The sequence below is a fragment of the Rhinoderma darwinii genome, chromosome 7, assembly GCF_050947455.1.
Source record: "Rhinoderma darwinii isolate aRhiDar2 chromosome 7, aRhiDar2.hap1, whole genome shotgun sequence".
NCBI classification, from domain to species: Eukaryota; Metazoa; Chordata; class Amphibia; order Anura; family Rhinodermatidae; genus Rhinoderma; species Rhinoderma darwinii.
The window spans coordinates 30,776,077-30,802,760 of NC_134693.1; the positions used below are offsets into that span (position 1 = coordinate 30,776,077).

The 26,684-nt window shown below is 41.8% G+C and overlaps 1 protein-coding gene and 1 long non-coding RNA gene across 7 annotated transcripts in view; one reads left to right on the forward strand and one right to left on the reverse strand.

Moving 5' to 3' along the window:
- LOC142657752 (uncharacterized) overlaps positions 1-17,268 on the reverse strand; it is a 30,957-nt gene extending 13,689 nt beyond the window's left edge. The window contains exons 1-2 of the long non-coding RNA XR_012849972.1: positions 16,949-17,268; positions 13,599-13,769 (exon numbers count right to left, since the gene is read on the reverse strand). This is a non-coding gene — a long non-coding RNA (uncharacterized LOC142657752). The remainder of the gene's footprint in view (positions 1-13,598; positions 13,770-16,948) is intronic.
- A 12-nt stretch (positions 17,269-17,280) lies between these two features.
- Positions 17,281-26,684, forward strand: part of RALGPS2 (Ral GEF with PH domain and SH3 binding motif 2) — a 167,002-nt gene continuing 157,598 nt past the window's right edge. For 2 of the 6 annotated variants that reach the window (XM_075833101.1, XM_075833105.1), the window contains exon 1: positions 17,282-17,453. The gene's annotated coding sequence lies outside the window, so the exon portion shown is untranslated. Of the gene's footprint in view, positions 17,454-20,883; positions 20,915-26,684 lie in introns of all 6 variants that reach the window. The other 4 variants (XM_075833106.1, XM_075833108.1, XM_075833102.1 and 1 more) reach the window with 3 other exon arrangements.

Genomic DNA, 26,684 nt, shown 5'->3' on the forward strand with positions numbered 1-26,684 from the left:
ATTTTAATGATTTCCTATGTGGAAAAGTGATCAGCCTTTGCACAGATGTGGGTTACTTGTGACTTTTTTCCCCATAAGGAATAAGCGATACTGATTTTACCAGAATTTTTGGTCACCATGTAGACCCACCTGGCCTAATAGTTCACACTGGGCACGGTGCCCGTCCGTACACCTTATAATGTACTAAATGTTAATTTTCTGCGTGTGATCATTTGCCTTAGTGTAATGTGTTCCTTCGGTAGGAAGAGTAAGTTTACAGGATGTTGGCTTTATGTGCCAAGAAAATCATAAGTCAATATAAATAAGCAAATGAGTCAAGCGGCAGGAAAGGCATTTTGTTTCATACAAAGGCCATTACCAGCAGTAGCTGGCTTTAGAGGTAAAACTGCTTTCTACAAAATCCTATTTAAAGAGAACCTTTCACCTGCCCATACATGTGCAGCTGAGCGCACCATGTAATAGGCAGTGATGCACAGACCTTGTCTCACTTTTAAAAAAAAATTCTTTCCTCCTCTGTTATTTAGAAATCGGTGCCGTTATATTTGGTGCCCGATTTGCAAATAACCCCCTAAACGGTCAATGGGGCATGTAATTGGCAAGGGGCGTGTTACTTCTCTCTGTGACACTGTCCAATCAGCTACGGACAGTGTCACAGCGGCTTGTGCTGTGTGTTCTCTCTCGCGAGATCACTCAGTATTTCCTTCCCTGTTTGACAGGAACTGGAGAGAGGAGAGCGTGCGCGCACACCTCCGCTGCCACGGAACAGAAGAGGAGAAGAAGAATGTGAATTCTTCTTCTGTTCCGTGGCGGCGGGAGCATTGTTGGCAGCGGCACTCTTCAGCTCTTGGCAGACAAGGACGACAAGACTATGTGATCTCGCGAGATCCTTGTCTGCCGAGAGTTGAAAAGTAAAAGCGTGCGCCCGCACACAGCTCCGACGCTGCTTCTGATACTCCCGCACACGCTCTCCTCTCCAGCTCGTCAGACAGTGAAGAAAAGACTGTGTGATCTCGCAAGAGAAATCACACAGCACAGGCCGCTGTGATACTGTCCGTAGCTGATTGGTCAGTGTCACGGCGATAAGTAACACGCCCCCATGCCAATTACACGCCCCATTGACAGTTTAGGGGCTTATTTACATATCGGGCTCCAATTATAACGGCACCGATATCTAAATGACGAAGAAGGCTAAAAAATCAAATAAAGTGAGACAAGGTTTGTGCAGCCCTGCCTATTACATGGTGCACTCAGCTGCACATGTGTGGGCAAGTGAATGGTTCTCTTTAAAGAATTATGGTAAAAAAAAACAACAACCTTGCATCTGAATTACATTTGTTTTTGACAAATATTTTAAAACGTTATGCAGCAATTTGTCAAAACTTGAACTGGACAAACACTTAAAGAGTAACTATTGGCTCTTCTCGTCTTCAGCTAACTCCGCCTCTCCGAGAAGAGCCAAAGCGATACCATCACAGCCGAAGGGGCACTGCGCTCAGCTGAGACCATCTTCCCCTTAGTTTCAGCGGTTAATGGTGGTCTCAGCAACCGGATCTCCCGCCAAACAAAACTTCTGACATGTCATTATGACATGACATAAGTTTTATGGAACGACAGTTACTCTTTAAAGGGGTTGTACAGCACTACAAAAAAATGGTCTGCATTTTCCAGAAACACCACATGTATCCATGATGGATTGTATCTGGTATTACAGTTCATCCCCATTTACTTGAAAGAGGATGAGCTGCAATACCAGTTATAGTCAATAGACAAAAGTTGTACTGTTTCTGTAGGGGACCCTTTTTTGCAATCCTAAACAACCCCTTTAGTGCTGGACTTTTACATGTGTTTTTCTGTCCCGATAAAGACAGATATGTGACATTATTATCTGAAGACCCCAGTCTTGCCTGCATTGATGAGAAGATAAAAACAGCACAAATATTGAAGTGACGTCAACATTCCGTCACTAAAAAGCAATAACTGTTCCTAAGCAAATTCAAAAAACCTGTTCTTGCACATGGTTCTCTTTGACATCACGGTTATGTCTTCCTGCCTCTCTTACTGTCGGTAAACACAGATAAATCTTTAGGACTACTCTTCATTGATCTAGTAATTAGACTTGGCGGGGGGGGGGGGGGGGAATGCCCTACAAATCTTTATGGGATCCAGTGATACTTGCTGCGTGGTAAATGAACTGTATTACTGAAGTGTTCTCAGTTTACGATGATTGCAATAACGTTCATGCGAGATGTTACAATTTTGTGTAGTAAATGGTTCTAGGTCATCAGCATAGGAATGTCTGGTGATCGTTCACATCTTATTGACAGGTGAGCTCAGCTTTAGCTATGAATCACTACAGGAATCTATCGATGACATGGACGCCCACTGGTAATGCTGTGTGTCCCATGCAGTGTTGATGTAAGGGATACAAGGCATTACACAACAGTTGTCAGGCTGATAACAACTGATTGTGAGGTCTCCAACCAGTGAGAAACCTTTCATTTAGCCCCTGGGGAATGTGCAATGTGAGCTGGGATTGTCCACGCTGAACAACTTCTTTAAAAACTATTTGTACTGCAAACAATGATTATTCATGGATACAAAGTGTGTATAAATATAGCATTAGCAGTAAATTCAGCCCATGACTTCCATCTTGCTAATTGCTCCAACTCCCGTTTTTCTCCCTTGCCATTAAAGTGAATTGACAATCCCTGTAGGCATAAAAAAAAGCCATCCATACATGGTGCCCCATACCAGTCCGCACGTGGAGGGCAACTACAAAGGAGGTTCCCTCTTTTGTGGACATTCCCTAGAAAAGTTGAATGTATGGGAGACTAAAGCTCACCAGAAACCAGAGACACAGATTATCTCCCTCTTTGTCCAACTGTCTTGTATTTTTCTTTTTTTAATGTAATTAAACATGTATGTAAGTAAATAGCAACAAACTATCTGACTGCAGAATCCACAAAAATAACAATACTTATACTAGAAAAGTAGGGAACGGTAGGGATGCCACGAGGAGTCCGGTGGAGAGCGGTCAAGCTCCTTGTTCCTAGACCCCGTGGCTGCTAGGAACACGAGGGAAAACAGAAGTAGTACAGTCACATAAATAGAGTACTAGTCTTACATGAACACACAAATACAAGCATGTAGAAATGACACGGACCCTAAAGTCCAATCGCAACATTAGAGAGAAACACACAAAGTATACTACGTCAAGGAGGGAGGCAGGATTCTGGACTGGGAATGTAGAGCCGAGCTCATTGACATATAGTCCTTCCAAATAGACCAGTGGGAGTTGAATTTCGAGTACTGTTTTAGACACACATTCGTTCCATGTTGCAATCTATTTGAACCTGGTTAATGAGTTCACTCACTGTGAGAGGGGTTGAAGAGTTCCAGGCCCTGGCAATCATAAGTCTGGCAGCTGGGTGTATGTGGCCCGTAACCGTTGTCGTGGTAGCTCTGGAAGTCCAATGAAACACATGGCCAATGCCGGTCTTGTATTATTCTAATACGCATAGACATGTAGATTATAAGCATGAATGCTCATTACAAACCTAATTTTCCGATCTGAAGATAACATTAGTCTCAGTCCTTTACTTTGATTTTCTGGTATATAATGGTCAGCTAATAGAAGACATGACGTGCTCCAATTTTCTATTGTCTCTTTTATAATTTGGTTCCTTAGTAATAATATTGGGTACCTTGGTAAGGATGAGGGCCACTGTTTCCCTACTCATATCTTCTCTACGACATGGGATACATCTGTCTTGCTATGCTTTTTGGCTGCTATGGGGTTTTTACAACCAATCTGAAATAGATCTGCAAATTTCATATATAAAATAGCCCTTCCAATCTTTCTATTTATAATGCAATTTTTTTCCTACTATCAGTTAGAGGAATTGGTTAACAGGATGAGCTTTGGGGAATATCTAATCTTTCTGCCTTTATGGAATTTAAAATCTTATTTCCACTTCGTAAAACTGGCCAAGGTTGCAATGAAGGGAAAGTATTCGATCACACAACACCTTGACTCTCAGTTATCAGCTCTTCTGCATAACGTAGTACACATGGAATTCATGGCTTGCACTATTTTAATCCCAGAGAATTCAATGGCATAAACACTAATGTTAGAACCTTTTTTGTATTCCTAATTTTCAGAATGATCCAGTTTAGTGTTCAGGCTTTAAACATACTGTATCCTTCTCAATGCCACCGACTACTTAAAATAGAAATCTTTCTGAGAAGTCGTCTTGTTATAAGAAAGTGTTACAATCATATGTCACCTACAGGAAGGCCCATGCTGCCGCCTCGAGGATAAGCCCAGCCTTGGGCACATGGAGTCAGAAGTCTTGTGGGTGTAGCACTGGTCATCTCCAACTCAGGATATTTTGTCAGATAGACTCTTCTGTATCCAACATTAAAGGGGGTTGTCCGGTTTCCGCAAATTAACGTTATTTTTTGTATAATTAAAAGTTATGTAATTTTCCAATATACTTTCTGTATTATTATATTTCAAGATCTCTGCTTGTTGATTAATCAATAGGAACATTCATTGTTTACTTGAAAATCTGTCCATGGTCATGTGATGGACACACAGGCGCACGGCTCGTTATGGTTACAGTATCTAACGAGCCAGCATCTGTGTGTCCATCACATGACCATGTAACGATCCCAGCACCTGTATGTCCATCACATGATCATCTAACGATCCCAGCACCTGTGTGTTTATCACATGACCACGGACAGAATTTTATCCACTGGAAGTAAACAATGAATATTCCTACTGAATAACAACAAGCAGAGATCTTGCAAACTGTGAGGAATTAATACAGAAAGGGTATTGGAAAATTGTATAACTTTTAATTCTAAAACAAATAACATTAATTTGCTGAAACTGTACAACCCCTTTAAGCAGAGGCGTAGCTAGGTTCTCCAGCACCCGGGGCAAAGATTCAGTTTGGCGACCCCCCCCCAACCTCTTTCCCGACATCTCCTTCCCCCTCGCAATGTTTGTTTTCTCTACCAATCGATGTGTCATTTCTTTTTATGTAACGCGAGCATAAAATTATTTGTCCATTTCACAAGCAATATGGTTCTATACACAACACCAGAACCAAGCTCAGTACATATATACAGCACCAGAACAAATACAGCTCAATTTAGTGCAACCGCTGCCGTATAGGTGTGTACGACGTAAAACTACAGCTCCCAGCATGGCCCGAACAATGGTAAGGAGATCCTGGGAGATGCCGTTTCACAAAAAATAAATCCTATCATAATCATACCACCCATCATCTCGCTGCAGATCATACAGTGACTACAATACTGATTAGAGGCAGAATAAACATTTACATTGAGTGACTCACCGGTGACGTCTCAGATTCTAGTTCTTTTTCTCCATCCGGTCCAGACCTCTATGATGACTTCTCCCGGTCCATTTCTGCAGTTTGCCGCTCACATGTCTTCAGCTCACTTTACCAACATTTCTGCACCTATAAATAAATATAAAGTTCTCATTATACCACACACTACGTCCCTAAATATAATAGCGCCATACACTGCACCTCTAATTATAATAGCACCATACACTGTGTCCCACACACACACTGTGCCCCCTGTAGATAGTGCCTGCCATAGAGCCCCCTGTAGATAGTGCCTGCCATAGAGCCCCCTGTAGATAGTGCCTGCCATAGAGCCCCTGTAGATAGTGCCCCCATATAGACCACCCCTGTATATAGTGTCCCACAAATAACTCCCCCTATAGTGCTCTACAGATAGCCCACCCCTGTATATAGCCCCCTGTAGATATAGCCCACCCCTGTATATAGAGCTCTACAGATAGCCCAACCATGTATGTAGCCCCCTGTAGATATAGCCCACCCCTGTATATAGTGCTCCACATATAGTCGACCCCTGTATATAGTGTTTCACAGATAGCCCACCCCTGTATATAGCCCCCCTTGTACATATAGTCCACCCCTGTATATAGTGCTCCACTAGATAGTCCACCCCTGTATATAGTGCTCCACAGATAGCCCACCCCTGTATATACTATATACAAGGGTGGGCTATCTGTGGAGCACTATATACAGGGGTGGACTATATGTACAATGGGGCTATATACAGGGGTGGGCTTTCTGTGGAGCACTATAGGGGGAGCTATTTGTGGGATACTATATACAGGGGTGGGCTATATCTACAGGGGGACTATATACAGGGGTGGGCTATATCTACAGGGGGACCATATCTACAGGGGGACCATATCTACAGGGCTGGGCTATACACAGGGCTGGGCTATACACAGGGCTGGGATATACACAGGGGGGCTATATCTACAGGGGGGCTATATCTACAGGGGTGGGCTATACACAGGGGGGCTATATCTACAGGGGTGGGCTATACATAGGGGGGCTATATACAGGGGTGGGCTATATACAGGGGGAATATATCTACAGGGGGCTATATCTACAGGGCTGGGCTATATACAGGGCGACTATATCTACAGGGGGGCTATATACTGGGGTGGGCTATCTATGGAGCACCATATACAGGGGTGGGCTATATCTACCGGGAGCTATATACTATATAGCCCACCCCTGTATATGGTGCTCTATAGACAGCCCACTCCAGTATATAGCCCCCCTGTAGATATAGTCCCCCTGTATATAGCCCCCCTGTAGATATAGTCCCCCTGTATATAGCCCAGCAGATATAGTACCCCTGTATATAGCCCAGCCCTGTAGATATAGTCCCCCTGTATATAGCCCCCCTGTAGATATAATCCCCCTGTATATAGCCCCCCCTGTAGATATAGTCCCCCTGTATATAGCCCAGCAGATATAGTCCCCCTGTATATAGCCCAGCAGATATAGTCCCCCTGTATATAGCCCAGCCCTGTAGATATAGTCCCCCTGTATATAGCCCCCCCTGTAGATATAGCCCCCCTGTAGATATAGTCCCCCTGTATATAGCCAAGCAGATATAGTCCCCCTGTATATAGCCCAGCCCTGTACCCATAATGCCCCTTTGTAGATAGACACCCCCGTAGACAAAGTCCCCCCCGCAGATACAGCCGCACACTTCTATTACAATTTCAAAAAATAAATTCAAACTCACCTTATTCCCGCTCCCACGCCGTCCGGCAGCCATGGAGACCTGCTCTCTTCTGCGCAGGTCTCCAGGGGGTTGAACACAGCGTCTATGAAAGGCGCTGATTGGCTGTTCAGGATGACTTTCCCTGCCAGTCAGTCAGCGCCTTTCATCGATGGAAGCGTCACTGGTACAAAAGGTACCAGTCGCTTCATTCGTGGAAAGGCGCTGAATGGCCGGGCACGGAACGTGCCCGGTCATTCATTGCTTCTAATTGTACCTGTGTCCTTGCGACACAGGTACAATTATAGTGCAGGAGGAGGGGGCGCTGGCGCCCCCCTCTGAACTGCGCCCGGGGCACATGCCCCGCTTGCCCCCCCCTAGCTACGCCCCTGCTTTAAGTACCAGCACCACCATTTAACATTGACCCGATGACAGACAATTTTGAAACAGATTTACAGCTTTAGCACGCCAAGCTTGCGTCCCAGTCTTCTAGACCTATGAAACCATCATGCCCATTGGAACGACCAACTACTACGCAGCGCTACCTACCACTACTGCATCTTAGGCCTTCAAATGAGTTCCCTTCACAAAGGATACTTCTCCTAATAGTGTGGCTCTGATGATTGTCACTTTACCTAACCATCATGCCCACTAGGCCTGCCGTGGGTTAAAGAGACAATCGCTTAAAATACTTGGAATTTTTTTTTTTAACTTGTTTGTGGAAGTGATGATACAGTCTGATATACAGACATTTTACTTCTACCTTTAGCAGCAGTCTTACATTGCAAAGGACATCCTTGCCTGTGGGGTATTTGCTGGGTCAATAGGATGACTGACAATTCCTAATATGTAAAAGATATAGTAGAAAAAAAATGTATGAAAGGGAGAGTATGGTATTTCCATAGGTAGTGTTCCTGTATTACCACCTGTTCAATTCAACATCACATTTTCTATGATACTTGTGCCCCAGTTTAGGGAAGTAATGACGTGCTTACAATCAGTTGAAAGTTTTTGTTTTTTTGTTTTCTATCAGGTAGATGCCCATGTGACAGTGGGATAAAAAAAACACAATTTAAAGACAAACAGAGACTAAGTTTGGACAATTTATGTAGGAAAATTCTATAAAACCTAATTTTGTTTCCTATATATGAAATATTTCCAAAAAAAGTATTGCCTGTTTATAGCACATTGTTTACATTAATAATAATATGTCCAATCCTGGTCTGTGTTATATTATCCAAACATAAATTCTGGCACTGTTCATCGTGGAATCCAAATTAAAACTACATCAACGTTGAATCCAGATGAGCAAAAGTTACTTTTAAGTGCATTCCAGAGCAGCGGAACAAAGCACCAGACGCCTCTCACTTGGCAAAGCTCCAAATAACCAGTTGTAGGAGTCTTCTCATCTTACATAGCATTCACTTATTGAACTTTCATTCACTTGCTGTAATACATTTATTATAATAGTTGTAATAACAACACTACAGTTTCATTTCCCCCCCTGTGGTTACTAATGGTAAATTTTTATCTTAAAGGAAAATTCCACCTTACATAATATTAAAAGGGTTGTCCCACCATTCAAGGGATTTTCCCATAATCAATTTTTAACACCTATCCACAGGATAGGTGATAAATGTCTGACTGGTGGGGGTGCAACTGCTGGGAACCCCGCCGATCCCGAGAATGGGCTTACCTGGCCATCCCTGTGCAGTGTTAATTATCGATTATGGGAAAACCCCTTTGAATGTCATATTCATTGTATAGATAAAAAAAGAACAATGTTTGCCCTTTACATGCTGTTAAAAAAAAATAGATCCAGTAATGAATTATGACATTTACTTACATAATATTACCCCATCTAGAGCTCAAAGTATATAACAGTGTGCACGTCCACCTAACGAGCGGAGTGCTGGTGCACACTCCCCACAGGCAGCTTCACTGCAGAGCAGCCAATAGAAATAGCTGTTTTCCCTGCTTGTCAGGGAAGGAGGGGAGACTCTTCAGTAGCATGGTAGTAAAGCAGAGGAGACTCATTTTCCGTGGTTAGGACTGTAAAGCTCTGTGTCCTGAAAATGATGTGAACTCTGCATGTCCTTACAAAGTCTTTTTTGTATTCATTAGTCTCTAAGGGAGTGCATACTGTGGATATCACACAGCATATATATTCACTGCTGTGGATCCATTGTTGCCTATCTGCAGGGAAAGTAAGAGGGGACTATATTGTCAGCTGCCAGAGAGGGAAGGAGACTGATTCTGCTCAGAGCCCCTCATTTGAATGGGACAATGGTGCAATACCTTGCATGGCCGTTACAAATGTAATGGCACAAGCAAGTACAATCAAAAAAGAGAACCATGTAAACAATGAAAAGGTTGCCTCGCTCATACGAGTACCGCAGACCCTTCAAACTGCTGATCGGTGGGGTGCCGACAGTCAGACCCCCAGTGATCCGATATTGATGGGTTGTCCTGAGGATAGGCTATCAATTTTAATAACCCCTTTAACAGCATTTCTGGACTTTTGGTATGAAAAGGATTCATGGATTAACCTCTTTAAAGGTGTAGGTTTTCCCAAAAATATTTTCTTTGTAACAAGTTTTTTTCTGTAATGTTGTTTGTTTAAAATGATACAAGTGAAACACTGGTTTTGCTGCTGTTACTTTAAGGTGTATTTTTCCCTTCAAAGAGAAGCAACTTATATCATTGTTATGTCTGGGATAATTGTATCTCTTTATATAGTGATGTTTAGAAACTTATGTGGTATGACCCACTTCACAATCAGTTTTTTTATTTAGATTTTATTGCTCCAATGCATCTAAAATTATGAATGAAACCGCATTAGTCTTGATTACAAATTTCCTACCATTGTGTGTCTACAGCTCCTATATAGATCTAGGTTTCTCCATGGTAACATAAACAACCATAAACAAACTCTCTGCAGTCATATTGCCATTTACCTTTCCTCTACATCTTGCAAACCAACCAAATGTATGTTAGTAAGAATCAGAGGACAGATAGAAGAGAGTATGGCTGCAGGATCAGACTACACAGGGTTTGTTTGTAGTCTGTTACCATGCAAACATATAGGTCTGTATAAGAGATATAATTACATATCTATCACCAAAAAGTCCAGAGAATTGTTTTTTCACTGGACTGGGGCTAGTTTTCATCTCACGATGGCACATACTTCAATATAAAATAAGGTTATTCTTTTATGGCCATTTTTCTTTAAACACTGTGGCAGAGGTTAGCTATTTTCAACTCATCACCTTAAAGAGAAACCCCACCGAAAACTGAAAATCATACTAAGCGACCTGTACCATGAGTAGAAATGAAGGTCACCCCCAGGTAAGTAGAAGGTGACAATTGATCTGTGCCAACATAAACCTTACATTTACTTCAATGGGGAGAGGGAGACAAGCTGCTGCTAGACACCTTTCGAGTTGCTTATTTACCATGGGAACAAAGACCTATACCTATACAATAACCTATACACATTAGGATTCGCCAACATTAATCTAAGGTGTATGGGCCTCTTTAGTAGCCCAATGTAACTACACTTATGTCCTTCACACATCAGTTTATGTAGTTAATAAGGTGAAAGTGCAAACTCTTATGCTGTACAATATGAGCAGCTCATAATATATATGAATTTCTCGATAAACTTAGATCATGCAAGACAATTTTACTGAACAGTTTACTAAACCTAAAATACAATTTGGTTGACATTTAATATATATATGTCACTATGTCCGAGGTAAATAAGGTTATGTCAAGGTGTATAGTTTTATTAGTTCTCATGCACATGGCTATATTATAAGCCATATATTTAGCGCCAATGATGCGATCAGATCCTGTCCTGGAAAATCAGGTTAGCCTTTCCTAAATCATTTATTTGTGAAAAGATGTCATCTCCTAGGATAGGATATAATCCCATCCTTGGTGCTAAATAGCCAAAATGTTGCCAAGTGGATATGCTATTAGGCGACATTTAAATTCTAGCTAAACATTTCTCAAAATGCACATTTCTAGGCCTCTACAGTAATAATTTGTGAGTAGACTCAAAGTTGGACTTTTTTGTAATCTTAGTGGAATGTTTAAAAGTATTGTTTATGTATTAAAATATAACTAAACATTCAACAAACTCCTGACATGTCATAGAGACATGTCAAAAGTTTTGATTGGTGGGGGTCCGAACACTGAGACTCCCACCAATCGCGAAAACTAAGCTGCAGAGCGCTCAGCTGCTTTGTTTTTGTTCTGGTTTTTCCGGAAATCGATGTATCGGTGTATGAACTAAATAGAAAGTCTACGAGCCCGTACTCCGCTACATCGGCTTTCCGGAAAAAGCCAAACAGAAACGAAGCTGCTGAGCGCTCACACGGGTGCTTCTGCCGCTTCGTTTAGCGATTGGTGGGCTTCTCAGTGCTCGGACCCCACCAATCAAAACTTCTGACATGTCACTATATGATGTCAGAAGTTTGTTGAACGTTTAGTTACCCTTTAAGACATGAATAACAAGTTCCTGCTAATAACAGCTGGTCTGTCCTGTCATTGTCCATGGTGAGTAAGGAGTCGTACTTCCAGGAACACCTGCCTCAAACACTCTTATCTGCTTTGCATTCATGTTTTCTTTTCTATAGCACACATCTTCAATGACATTACATTACAGCTGGGCAAAGAATGATCAACTGCTTGTAGTCCCAAGGACAGAATGATGGAATGCTCCTCCAAAGGGAGGTAACTACTAACACCTAGATCTACTCTTCTGTGCCTCCAACCCATCTTCCTCACTCCCCCAGTCTATCACAACATTCCCCTTTTTGGCATGCCTTTACAATGACACAATGTGCTCCAGGTTCTGTAGTAATTTTATCTACATCACCTCCTCCAGTATTAGAATATTTACTGCAATACAGTATGTGGACAAATGAAACATTTGAGGCCGTGGAACACCAGATAAGACCTTCCGCTGTGTATTGCGCTGGAATTGTAGCAGTATCAAGCACCTGGCTTTATGCGGCCATACACAGTGCAATATTTTTACCAGATGCAACAATCTATTCCTGAAGAGGACTACATATGACCTGCGCTGATATAATTATATGTCATACACAATGCAGACTGTTTGATATAAGAGGAAATCTGGCTTCTCTGCACAAGTAGCAATTTTATCTATTTTTTAAGATTTAACCATTGATGTGTGTGAAAATCATTTGTGTTTGACCAACACTAGTTCCGGTGGGAGATAAATGCCCTGTGTAAACAGGGTAAAGATCAGCAGAAGGACGAGCAAAAGCTCATTCATTGGTTGTTTGCGTCTTTTATGCAGCTAAAAAAATGGTTGCTAGTCCGCAGCACGTATCCCAAATGCATGGGGACGAGAGATCGTAGTAACGAACATTCGTCCTCACACTAAGCAATTATTGTTCCGTTTAAAGGGAGCAATGAGCGCCGATCAACAAGCTGTATTATCGATCGGCGCTCATATTAAAAGTGGTAAACACTGGCGATATGGGTCTGTGAAAAACTACCTTAAAAGGAACCGGTCATCAGCATTTCACCTATTGGACTCTCCTCACCCCTCGCTGGCTGCTGCTGTCAAAAGTTCATTGCCCTTATACCCTCTCTTAAACTCCTCAGACCGTAAATAATGGTCTCCCAACATTTAGTCTCTATTATGGTAGTAATCCGTCCGTCTCGTTCGTTCCTCTTCTTATGCCCGCCCACCGCTAAAAACTGGCCCGCCCTGAATGCAAAAATCTTGTCTGAGATAGCGCGCATGCGCCAGTCATGTATGGTCCGACACCCTTCCCTGCTTCGTCCGGGCCTCAAATCTAGTTACTGCGCATGCGCCGTTATGGTGTCCCGTTGTGCGCACACACCAGAACAGGACATTGATGTGCAAGCGTGTGAATTCCTGTGTGCTGGTGGGGGTGGGGGGTGAGGAGCTGTCAATCAAAAGTAAGGAGGCGGGGTAAACTCGGAAAGGCTTGAGGAATGAAGATATGACCCTTTTCAAAACAAAGATATGACTTTTATGCTCATTAGCATACGGCGCGCGAACACTAAAAAACTGAATACTAAAAGGTACAGAGCTACTTAGAAGATAAATATACGTTACATAAAAATGATTTTTCACCCACTTCCACCAGGTATTGCTGGTTTAATGGGTGAAATGCTGGTGACAGGTTCCCTTTAAGGGATGGGGACTCTTTGAACCAATACCTTTATCATCTGCAGATTCTACACAGAAATATTTCCAGAATACAATTTTCTTGCTTGACATATGACCTGCACAGAATGCAAACCGAGGTGTGACGACATCCTATGTTTTTCACAGGCTCATCTACAGGTTTTGTTGGCTAAACAATATCACAGTGCTACATTTGTATTTCCTTTCCATTCATTTTGTATAATGAAATTTCCCTTCTAATTAGGCCCTCAGGCTCTGAAGGTTAAAAAAACAGGACTTCCTGATAGTATAGGTCTGAATGACTTACATTTACATCTCAATCACAGGACTTCAGCAGATTAAAGGTTAAAAAGATAATGATATAGTGCATTCATGTTTAACAACCAATTATCCAGCGTAGTAATCCACACGGTTTACTATTTCTTAGGGTAAGGAGACAGATGTGGGATCCCCAGTGCGTATTGTATATATCTGTGAACTTAGAAAAAAAAAAGAGGGGTTTGAGAAGGAAAAGGGAGATTATGGGGTGCAAGAGAATCTAGATGTTTTTTAAACAGATGCATGTTGTCATTTAGTTATTCAAATTAATTTTTTTTAAGGGTAATTTATGTACAATAAAATGGGTTTGGTACGGCTAAAGAGTAGCGCACATTTAGATGGCTTGTCTCACCTGTTCACATCGGGACCAGGAATCCCCAGCAACCAGCCCCATATATTACATGGCATTCAAATGAATGGACAACCATGTCATATATAAATTCCAAAAACTCGGTGTAGGTAGTGAACGTTTATATTTTTAAATAGATATTCACTGCCTGTATAAACGTTTAAAATAAATTTTATTATTAGATATAGTTAACATTGTGGGCACTAATGCCAAAAGGATCTGGACACAGGCGTTGGCAGCACAGATCATAAGCCTTTAATAGAGTGTCTAAAGCATGTTCGCTCAGCGTTGGTACACGCATACGACACTGTATCAAGGCGAAAGCAAATTTGATTTTGGGCTAATTGCCACTAAAATGCGAACTTCCCTACGCGTTTCTGCGCCCCTGTATCATCAGGGGAGCGTCCTCAGGGGTACAATTGCCTAAAAAGTTATAAATGCGGGTCAGCACATATTATGCTGTGTTAGTTTGCAGGCGTGCACTGGACACGGATGACTGGTCTCATTTTAGTGGCAACCAGACCATAATCAAATTTGCTATCGTCTTGATATTTATTTTAAACGTTTATACAGGCAGTGAATATTTAACCATGTAATATATGGTGGAACGGAGTACACTGAAGTGGTAACCACTCTTGTAAGGCTTTGTTCAAGTCTGCACCGGGACTCCGTTCATGGGTTCTGTCGGAGCTGGAGATACAGCCCCTGAGCAAACGGACATCGCGAAACGCGCATCGGGGCTTAACACACGGTATCCAGGTTTCCAAGAATTCCGATATGGGTAAGGGTATGTGCACACACACTAATTACGTCCGTAATTGACGGACGTATTTTGGCCGCAAGTCCCGGACCGAACACAGTGCAGGGAGCTGGGCTCCTAGCATCATAGTTATATACGATGCTAGGAGTCCCTGCCTCTCTGCAGGACAACTGTCCCGTACTGTAATCATGTTTTCAGTACGGGACAGTTGTCCTGCAGCGAGGCAGGGACTCCTAGCATCGTACATAAGTATGATGCTAGGAGCCCGGCTCCCTGCACTGTGTTCGGTACGGTACTTGCGGCCGAAACACGTCCGTCAATTACGGACGTAATTAGTGTGTGTGCACATACCCTAAGGTTTGTCTTAATTATTCATGATATTCTAGCTTTCCCTTTTGAGAAACTACCCTCTGGACTATTATGTCCATAATCTATGGGTGTTTACATGAGGAATCACTTTGTTTATACGAAACTATACCTCCCTTTCTATATATCCCCAATATAAGGATCATAACGCAATATTCATTACCATACATACTTGGATAACCTACTTACCTGTGTTCACAATTTTATAGTCTCTCCATTCATGTACCTTTTTAAAATGTTTTTATGTGTAATTAATAAAAATTTGTTATCTTTGATACATACTTGGCTTTGTACTCCGCTTCTTTCGTGTATGTATACCCTGAACGGAACCCTGACTGAAACAAACGGAAACCATAGGTTTCCGTTTGCATTACCATTGATTTCAATGATGACGGATCCGGTGCAAACGGTTTCCATTTGTGACCGCTGTTTAAGTGTTCCGTCGTTTTGACGGAATCAATACCGTAGTCGACTGCGCTATTCATTCCATCAAAACGACGGAACCCTTAAACAACGGTGACAAACCAAAACCATTCGCACCGGCTCCTTCTATTCCACATACAAAAGTTTACTATTCTTTAATTTCTGCTCCATCGTGTTTCACATACCCATCATCTCCGGCAGAAGTCACTTTTGCGCAAATTGAATGAAAATTGTTAAAAACTGAAGAAAGATTTGCTCAGCGGCTCTATTTATCATCTGCATACATATATATGGCTTCATATTGACAAGCGCTTATACCGGTCAAGTGTCAATATTCTTCAAGGACAGTGCCAGGTTTTAAAGATTTGTCCTGCAAGTGTTTTCTTAGTATTGAGTAACTGCACAAATATCCCACCCCTGTCATTGTGGACATTATCATCAATCCGCGCTCACCAGGCTTTCTAAGGTAACGTGACGCTTCACCTTTGGAGCCACTTTGAAGTTGAAATAATTGTTGTTGATCGGCCTGCCAACATTCTGAAATGAAAAATAGGTGCGACCCTCCCGACCACGACACAGACTGCAGAATATTACTCCGTGCAAAATCACATGCAATATCGCATCACAGGAAATAGCAATGTCATTTTACATGGAATTTCCCGCAGTTTAGGGGAGAAGCCTCGTTTTTGAGTATCAAAAAAAAAAGGATCGACAAAGAGCTTTTGCATAAAATTGCCATTGCGTGTTAGAACCGAACGGGGAAAGAAATCAACAAACCTTGTTAGATATTTTGCAATCACAAAATCATGGTCACGTGTATTCAGCCGGCGCCATAGACATACATTATAAGCGATTTATTGCCGGATATTTTATCGTATAGCGCTGACCTTACCATGGAAGTCACGGCGCTGACATAAGTGACAGCAACACTGCCCCTTTAATACAGACAGCCACTGAGTTTTTTTGTTTCTCCATTTAGTGGAAATGTTTCATTGCTATTGCTCCTTGGGTATGTTCACCCATTCATAGGCCAAAAATAAATAAAAAAAATCTACAGCAGAAATGTAAAGCTGACATTTGGATTTCTACCAAGTAGGTACCAGCAGAAAAGTCAGTGGGACTAATCTGTGAATTTTCAGCATGTGACTGCAGCGCATTGGGCGATTTTACAGAAACTGATTGGATCTATATACCTCACTGCACCTATATATAATATATATTCTTCACTTCTGGATCAGATCCCAGTTTTGGCTAAAATGAAGATGTAGGTGGCAAATGTGCCACACCCTGAGCGTGTGAACCCACCCAGCCTTATGGACGCTATTATGACATTATTTTCCTGTAATCGCCCTGATATTACTCACCAAACCTGATTGATAACTTTTATGAATATAATATTGTTCCCATGACTTCATAGCATTGTATTCCGCTCATTACTTACTATAATATTTTACATGTGGCAGCGCTCCTGCTTATGTGATACTGCAAAAGTTCGCTGTGGTAAATAAGGGGTTAATTGTGTTTTCTGACCCGCGTGCACCACACTGTGTTTTAAAATAGTCACGCCCCGTCACTCAACTTAACCACACCCACTTGGGGGGGGTGGTTTCCTTCTAAACAAGCCTGCTTAGAAGGCGGGGCATCGCGCTCTGTTGTTACTCGTACAGATTTTCACTCCCCTGACTCCTCCCTCCGTCGTGCCTCAGTAATAGGCGGGGGCGCGCACGTCGCGTCACCACGCCCCCTGCCCTCCCACACTCTTTTCAGCCACCGCAAGCCACGCCTCCTCACAGCATCAGTAACACTAGCATGGGGAGGCGGGGGCGCGCACGGCGCTCTGCCGGCGTCTGAATGAGAGAGAAGAGAAACGGACAGAGAACAACGGCCCGGAGCTCCGGGGAGCGGCGCTTCAACCGGGAAGGGGAGATTACAGCGGTTATGTGCAGGTAACCGAAAATCGGGGTTTCTCCGGGAGACCTAAGCAGCCGCTGATAGTTGTGTGGTACCCGGAGCCGCTCCCACCATACTGTATGATAGTGAGATGTGACTAGGGACATGGGTGCATGGCTACAATGTGACACACATAGGGCCATGTCCTCAGCTGGCTGTACAGTGTGTATGTATTGCTTGTCAGGCTTCCTGTTGGGCTGCTGTCACTTTAATTCTTGCTGTAGCTGCTGGGGAACTACAACTCTCAGCATGTCAGCCCCGGCACCTGTACTGGGAGTTGCTGCATTTCTTATGTTTTTAATTAAAGCTCCCAAACAAGTATATAAGCTGTCCAGTAGTGATGCATATAATGAGGTCATTGGTCCATTTACATTGTGTGCGCCAAATTACTTAAACCGGATCATATGGCGTCCTCTGGTGTGCCGCGCTCCGGCTTGTCATGTCTGTGCACCATTTTTGTATAGTCCTGGTACTTGTTCCTACCTACTCTCTCCAGTCTATAGAAAAATGTCAGTAGGTGTCTCAGAAAGGGGCAGAGTTTCTATATACTTATGGCGCAAATCACCATTGACAATTGTTCAGGTATTCTTGCCCTAATCCCGGGTCTACAGCATGGTTTTTATAAGGTCCTCATTGCATTGATTGTCACGTTAAATTAAAAAAAAAAAATTGGCAAGGGATTATATAAGTTCAGAATGTTTCTCCGACTGTATAAAGTTGTGACACTTTATCATTATTGTATCACTGAAGTTTGACTTTTGAGTTGAGGGCCCCTGGCTGTATGGACGTCCATAGGATGGACTCACCGGGGCATGTTTACTATGCTGATGCCTTGTCCGTATGTAAGTGCAATGTCTGCTCATCTCCATTCTATGCAAGGTGTGTGTGTGTGTGTGTGTGTGTGTGTGTGTGTGTGTGTGTGTGTGTGTGTGCTCCTCCGTGCTTTATGGACATGTGTATCTAAACAATTGCCCCCCTCCCCTGTACAGCCGGTGCCCCTAAACTTTATGCTCAAGGACTAAATTTTAATATTATATAAGTTTTAAAGTTTCATCCCGTTTCTATGAACACAATAAAAGCGGAGACTTTCTTAGGCGTTGCTCTGTCAGTCATGTCTGGTCAGTGACCTACACCGTGTGAGACATCGCAAGTCTGAAGAAAGAGGGTTGTACGAGCAACAATTCATCCCACAGAATAAGATCCGTCAGCGACACCGAAATAGAATATTTCTCAAGAGTGACAGCTGGAGTCCTGCCTGTGTGGTGAATTGTGAACTGCAACTCCCATAATTCTCTTTATTTAAAGGGACACTAAGGCGATCAGTCCATATTGTGCCATTTCTGTTGAATACAATCAATTACTCCCTGTTATCAGATGTTTCAGGCAGGGGAGAGGCTGTAGCGATTAGTAGGGACAGGAAGTCTGGAAATACCCCCCCCCCCCCCCCCCCCCCCCCCCCCTGTGATCACCTCTTTATCTCACATACATTCACTTCTTACAATCTCCAGTATAATCTGTAGACTTCGGTTTTAATGATTCTTTAATAGAAGGGACAAATTGTAGCGTTATTGAAATCTAATCTTTGTTGTACGTGCGCCGTATTTTTCTCAGGATCCTTTTATAAAATTGAGTGCCGATCGGCGATATATTGGGTTGTTACCGTTCCCAAGACATGCATTTATATGTAAAAATAATCGTATGTTTTGATCGCTTGTCTTTCCTCCTGTCTGGTCTACTCAGGGCTACTGGGTTCATAGAAAAAACCTTAAGCACTCCAAGAAAGCCATGAGATATGGAATGGATTTTTCAAAATGCTTTATTCCAGATAATGAATTTTTTAGTAGGCGATTATAAAGAGGACGTTTCGGCCTCTCCACGGCCTTTGTCACAATCGCTATTATGTTAGAAAAAAAGTATAAGAAAGTGGTATAATACACATACTGTACTGTAATCACTTACAATGAAATGGATATAACATTGTCCAAATTACTAACATTGATGCATAGATTTCTGATAAATGTATACAAAAATACAGTAAAGACGATAAATTGTTGAGACAAAAAAATGCTAAGGAAATTGGAGCTCGGTCTGGTCGGTTTTCAAAGGCTTTTAGACAGATGTTGTCAGTATGAAAATTCATATAATACGAAACTGAGTCAGAGAAGAGAACTCTGTTGCGTAGAGAAGTAAAGTACACTCAATGTTAATTGAGAAAGATATATATATTATACACAAATGCAAGAAACACTCATGATCATAGGAATATTAAAATACTGTAAATCAAAAAGGGAAATCCAAGACGATATACATTAAGACAAGTTAACAGGAACGAGATGGGACGGAATGCATACAGGAAGTGACGTTCTTTGACTCTGGGAACGCGGACGGCTGTTGCCATGACGGCGTCAGCGGTATCATCGATAAGTAGGTTAATATGGATATTAGATGGAGACTGTATAATGTGGAATGTAAGCATCGAATTGGGACTGCAGAAAAGAGACATAAATGATGTAGTGTGTGTAAACAAGGGTTTAAATATGTAAGTACTTATACAGGGGAAAGATTGAAAAAACAGTGAACCGGTTTTATGGCTCCTGTATCTGGTCGCACAGTGGATCGCACATTTTTCTAGCGTGCCTAAAAGAAATGAACAAACGACATCATTAGAGAAAAAGTTACCGTATATGTACATTTTAGAATAGATCATATTCCCTATTTAAACCCTTAGGTGTTAAAGTCTCCAAAGTATGTATCCAATAGGACTCTGTCTTGTTTAATGTATATGATTTCCCCCTCTCCTAGATGTAGGTCCTTGTTCAATCATTTGAAACCTCAGCTGAGATGGGTTCTGATTTGAATTTCGTGAGGTGGTCAGGTAGGGGTAGCCAGATTTAATAATTTGTTGTAGTTTAGGAACTATGGGATATATGTGAACAAATGGTAACCTGGCTTGGATAGATTTATTAGGTATAGCATTGTCCCAACTCATTATCAAGACTTGTGTTATTTTAGAACATCTCTGCTCAAATTTCCTAGACATTTGATGTAGCCTATAACATTTTTGGTATCATCGTTGGACGCTATCCTAGAGATTCTCGTGAATTGGGATTTTGGTAGTGAGCATTTAGTGTTTCTGGGGTGACTACTTTTATAACGCAATAGTCCATTTCGACATGGCTACCCCTACCTGACCACTTCATGAAATTCAATCAGAACCCATCTCAGCTGAGGTTTCAAATAATCGAACAAGGACCTAGGAGAGGGGGAAATCATATACATTTATTAAAAAAGACAGAGTCCTATTGGATACATACTTTGGAGACTTTAACACCTAAGGTTTAAATAGGAAATATGATCTATTCTAAAATGTACATATACAGTAACTTTATTTTTTCTCTACTGATGTCGTTTGTTCATTTCTTTTAGGCACGCTAGAAAAATGTGCGACCAGATACAGGTACCATAAAACCGGTTCACTGTTTTTTCAATCTTTCCCCTGTATAAGTACTTACATATTTAAACCCTTGTTTACACACACTACATCATTTATGTCTCTTTTCTGCAGTCCCAATTCGATGCCTACATTCCACATTATACAGTCTCCGTCTAATATCCATATTAACCTACTTATCAATGATACCGCTGACGCAGTCATGGCAACAGCCGTCCGCGTTCCCAGAGTCACTTCCTGTACAATATTCTCTATTGCGACCCTGGAGCTTGCATTCCAGGAACGCCCACTATAGCATGACACTAACGTCATGACAGGCGCGCATACGCAGATAGCGCCCCAACACACCAGCTAACACCAGACATCCGCCAGAACAATTAGCTGCTCTATATCTAGATAGGCATTGTACACTTGCCTCACATTCTCCCTAGAGTCTGGAAGACGCCATTACACTTGTTACTTTACTCAAATACAGGTATGTTTGTCTTACCCTCTGTCTGGATGCTATTGCTCTTCTATGCACGTGTATTACTGGTACTTTATGGTATGGTCCTGAGGGGTATTTTGTCCTCCTAATTTTTTTATTTTTTATATGCATTCCATCCCATGCAGTGACATCTCGTTCCTGTTAACTTGTCTTAATGTATATCGTCATGGATTTCCCTTTTTGATTTTCTTTCTTGATTTGCAGTTTTTTAATATTCCCATGATCCATGAGTGTTTTTATTTTTTTTGCATTTTTATATATACACACACTACCGTTCAAAAGTTTAGGGTCACTCAGAAATTTCCTTATTTTTGAAAGAAAAGCACAGTTTTTTTCAATGAAGATAACATTAAATTAATCAGAAATACACTCTATACATTGTTAATGTGCTAAATGACTATTCTAGCTGCAAACGTCTGGTTTTTAATGCAATATCTACATAGGTGTATAGAGGCCCATTTCCAGCAACCATCACTCCAGTGTTCTAATGGTACATTGTGTTTGCTAACTGTGTTAGAATGCTAATGGATGATTAGAAAACACTCGAAAACCTTTGTGCAATTATGTTAGCACCGCTGTAAACAGTTTTGCTGTTTAGAGGAGCTATAAAACTGACCTTCCTTTCAGCTAGTTGAGAATCTGGAGCATTACATTTGTGGGTTCGATTAAACTCTCAAAATGGCTAGAAAAAGAGCTTTCATGTGAAACTCGCCAGTCTATTCTTGTTCTTAGAAATTAAGGCTATTCCATGCGAGAAATTGCCAAGAAACTGAAGATTTCCTACAACGGTGTGTACTACTCCCTTCAGAGGACAGCACACACAGGCTCTAACCAGAGTAGAAAGAGAAGTGTGAGGCCCCGCTGCACAAATGAGCAACAAGACAAGTACATTAGAGTCTCTAGTTTGAGAAATAGACACCTCACAGGTCCTCAACTGGCAGCTTCATTAAATAGTACCCGCAAAACGCCAGTGTCAACGTCTACAGTGAAGAGGCAACTCCGGGATGCTGGCCTTCAGGGCAGAGTGGCAAAGAAAAAGCCATATCTGAGACTGGCTAATAAAAGGAAAAGATTAATATGGGCAAAAGCACACAGACATTGGACAGAGGAAGATTGGAAAAAAGTGTTATGGACAGACGAATCGAAGTTTGAGGTGTTTGAATCACACAGAAGAACATTTGTGAGCAGCTTGACCGTATGGTACGCAAGAAGTGCCCATCAAGCCAATCCAACTTGTGGGAGGGGCTTCTGGAAGCATGGGGTGAAATTTCTCCCGATTACCTCAGCAAATTAACAGCTAGAATGCCAAAGGTCTGCAATGCTGGAATTGCTGCAAATGGAGCATTCCAAGACCAAAGCAAAGTTTGAAGGAGAAAATTATTATTTGAAATAAAAATCATTATTTCTAACCTTGTCAATGTCTTGACTATATTTTCTAGTCATTTTGCAACTCATTTGATAAATATAAGTGTGAGGTTTCATGGAAAACACATTGTCTGGGTGACCCCAAACTTTTGAATGGTAGTGTGTGTGTGTGTATGTATCTCTCTCTTTCTCAATTAACATTGAGTGTACTTTACTTCTCTACGCAACAGAGTTATCCCTTCTCTGGCTCCGTTTCGTATTATATGAATTTTCATACTGACATCCGTGGAAAACCGACCAGACCGAGCTCCAATTACCCTAGCATTTTTTTGCCAACAATTTATCGTCTTTACTGTATTTTTGTATACATTTATCAGAAATCTATGTATCAATGTTAGTAATTTGGACGTTATATCCATTTCATTGTAAGTGATTACAGTACAGTATGTGTATTATACCACTTTCTTTTACTTTTTTCTATCATAATAGCAAGGGTTACAAAGGCCTTGGAGAGGCCGAAACGTCCTCTTTATAATCGCCTACTAAAAAATTCATTATCTGGAATAAAGCATCTTGAAAAATCCATTCCATATCTCATGGCTTTCTTGGAGTGCTTAAAGAGGCTCTGTCACCAGATTTTGCAACCCCTATCTGCTATTGCAGTAGATCGGCGCTGCAATGTAGATTACAGTAACGTTTTTATTTTTAAAAAACGAGCATTTTTGGCCAAGTTATGACCATTTTTGTATTTATGCAAATGAGGCTTGCAAAAGTCCAAGTGGGCGTGTTTAAAGTAAAAGTCCAAGTGGGCGTGTATTATGTGCGTACATCGGGGAGTGTTTACTACTTTTACTAGCTGGGCGTTCTGACGAAGTATCATCCACTTCTCTTCAGAACGCCCAGCTTCTGGCAGTGCAGACACACAGCGTGTTCTCGAGAGATCACGCTGTGACGTCACTCACTGGTCCTGCATCGTGTCGGACGAGCGAGGACACATCGGCACCAGAGGCTACAGTTGATTCTGCAGAGGCATCGGCGTTTGCAGGTAAGTCGATGTAGCTACTTACCTGCAAACGCTGATGCTGCTACAGAATCAACTGTAGCCTCTGGTGCCGATGTGTCCTCGCTCGTCCGACACGATGCAGGACCTGTGAGTGACGTCACGGCGTGATCTCTCGAGAACACGGCTGTGTCTTCACTGCCAGAAGCTGGGCGTTGTGAAGAGAAGTGGATGATACTTCTCGTCAGAACGCCCAGCTAGTAAAAGTAGTAAAAACGCCCCGATGTAACGAACACAATACACGCCCAGTTGGACATAACTTTAAACACGCCCACTTGTACTTAAGAAAGGCTCATTTGCATAAATATAAAAATACTCATAACGTGGCCAAAAATGCTCGTTTTTGAAAAAAAACAAAACGTTACTGTAATCTACATTGCAGCGCCGATCTGCTGCAATACGAGATAGGGGTTTGAAAATCTGGTGACAGAGCCTCTTTAAAGGTTTTTTTCTATGAATCTGTAGTGTGGGTTTTCCAAACCCGAACCTTGACAGCACCACCACACTTCACTCTGGAGTGCAGCCTGATATTCTCTCGATAAGGGCTAGTCGATGACGTCACGCCACGAAATAGAACGCCAACAAATAATATTTGTTTTGCCATCCTAAAAGATCCGATAAACAACCGAGCAATTTCTCGCTGATCGTACAATCGCTGCACATCTGTACACCAGTCAATAATTGTGAACTCTTACCCAATCCTACAATATTTTAGGTATGTGTAAAAGACCTGTAAGTATCACAGCCTGCCAGTTGTGTGCATCTCTATTTTAGCACAAATAAATAGTGTATCACGCTAATGAATCTTCAGCATTGTTTGCAGCTATATAACCACATTACTTTTTAAATGTAAAAAAATGTCAGATGACACAGAACATGTGGGAAATAAAAAAGGATTTGTAACACTGGGGTGTCAAGACTCATGGCCAGTGTGAGGTTGTATTCATAGTGATGTAACATCAAAGCACCTTACAGAGATAACATAGGACCAACGAGGAGCAAACTTTTATTACTTACAGGAACTCCCCGCTTCCTCAAACCCCTTCATAGTTTGTGGTTTACTTTTCTGTTTTTATTATTGACTTTGCATAGAAAAAAATCTATATCACAGCACGCTCCATTGGCTGCTATGTCGGACTTTATAACCCTCTAGAGGAAGCACTATGCACCCAATGATCTGATATTGATAAATACTGAACTTGTACAGAAATATAGACGTAGAATGGACCCATAGAATAACATAGACTTTGCATTCAGAATTGATTCTGTAAGGAAAGAAATACTGGTCTTGAATGCACACGTGTGATTGAGATCCTATATCCGTGTGATTGAGATCCTATATCCGTGGGATTGAGCTCCTATCGCCGGCCGTGGGATTGAGCTCCTATCGCCGGCCGTGGGATTGAGCTCCTATCGCCGGCCATGGGATTGAGCTCCTATCGCCGGCCGTGGGATTGAGCTCCTATCGCCGGCCGTGGGATTGAGCTCCTATCGACGGCCGTGGGATTGAGCTCCTATCGCTGTGTGATGATTATAAAGCAACAAGCGATAGGGGTCATGTAATGTAATACTACAAGCTGTGCATTTGGAATTTATTCTATAAGGAAAGAAATACTGGTCTTGAACGCACATGTGTGGCAAGCTCCTAGATCCGTGCGATTGAGCTCCTAGATCCCTGCGATTGAGCTCCTAGATCCCTGCGATTGAGCTCCTGGATCCCTGCGATTGAGCTCGTGTGATGATTATAAAGCAACAAGTGGTTGGGGTCATGTAATGTAATACTACAATCTGTACACTTGTTTCAGGCAAAAACTTTCCAGCCTATTAGTTTGCATACCAAAACTTCCATTGTGTGTTTTTGTTTTGATCCTTGGTGGTTGTATTAGATGTTTTGTTCTGTCTTTTAATGATTGCTCTCCAGCCTCATTGAGTTGTGTTAATGATCTTGTATGTACTGCTGATGTGTTGTCAGTGTTTTATTGTCTGCATACCCATGGGCTTTATTAAAGGTCCGATCCATATCCTTTTTGAGCAGATATGAAAGGCAGAGAAAATAGATTTTGGAAGCTGTTGGGGCACACCCATGTGTGTTCAGTAGTGTGTGAGTTTTTGGATCGCAGCCTGCATCATTTTGTTTTATATGATCTGTGGAGGCGTAAAGACTACTACACATGATTTGCAATACTGATCTCTGCAGCCTGTGTAAAGTACGCTGTGTTGTAAAGAGGTTCTCCTGTGACCCGAGAAGTAGACCTGTTCTTACTATTGTGGATTCTGTTACAATTTGGTCTTTGATACTGAGGATCCACAGAATTTTTGTGTGTTTTTCTTGTCTATATGTATGTATATATGTACAGCGTTTGCAATGTCTCCCACCTAGTAGATGCACTTACGGATATCTGAGCTCAGGGACTTTATTGTTACTATTTTGTAACTGCAGTTGTACCCTTGTCATTTCTGGAGAATCCCCTTAGGCCAGAGCGACACATTATCAACTGTGACTATATAAAAAAGCACCACAAAATAATCAAAGTGGGTGCCAGCATAATTCAATATATAAAAGGAAATCATCCATACAAGGCAGCCCCTCCCCAAAATGTGAACTGGAAGTGACACTTGTTTAGGATGTCCAAAAAAGAAAGTATTTGAAGCAGCACAAATCCCGATATCAGGAGCGGAGTCGCGCTGTAAAATCAGACAAACCCAGTCTGATATATTGTAATCCTCAGCAAAAGCATAGTTGAGCACCAGCACAAGTCTCCCAAATTTCAATCCATATATTTTATTGATCAAACATCCAGTAAAAAAATGGCAACATTTCGACCCATGACAAATGGAAGGCTTGAAAGTCCTTTTTTGCTGAG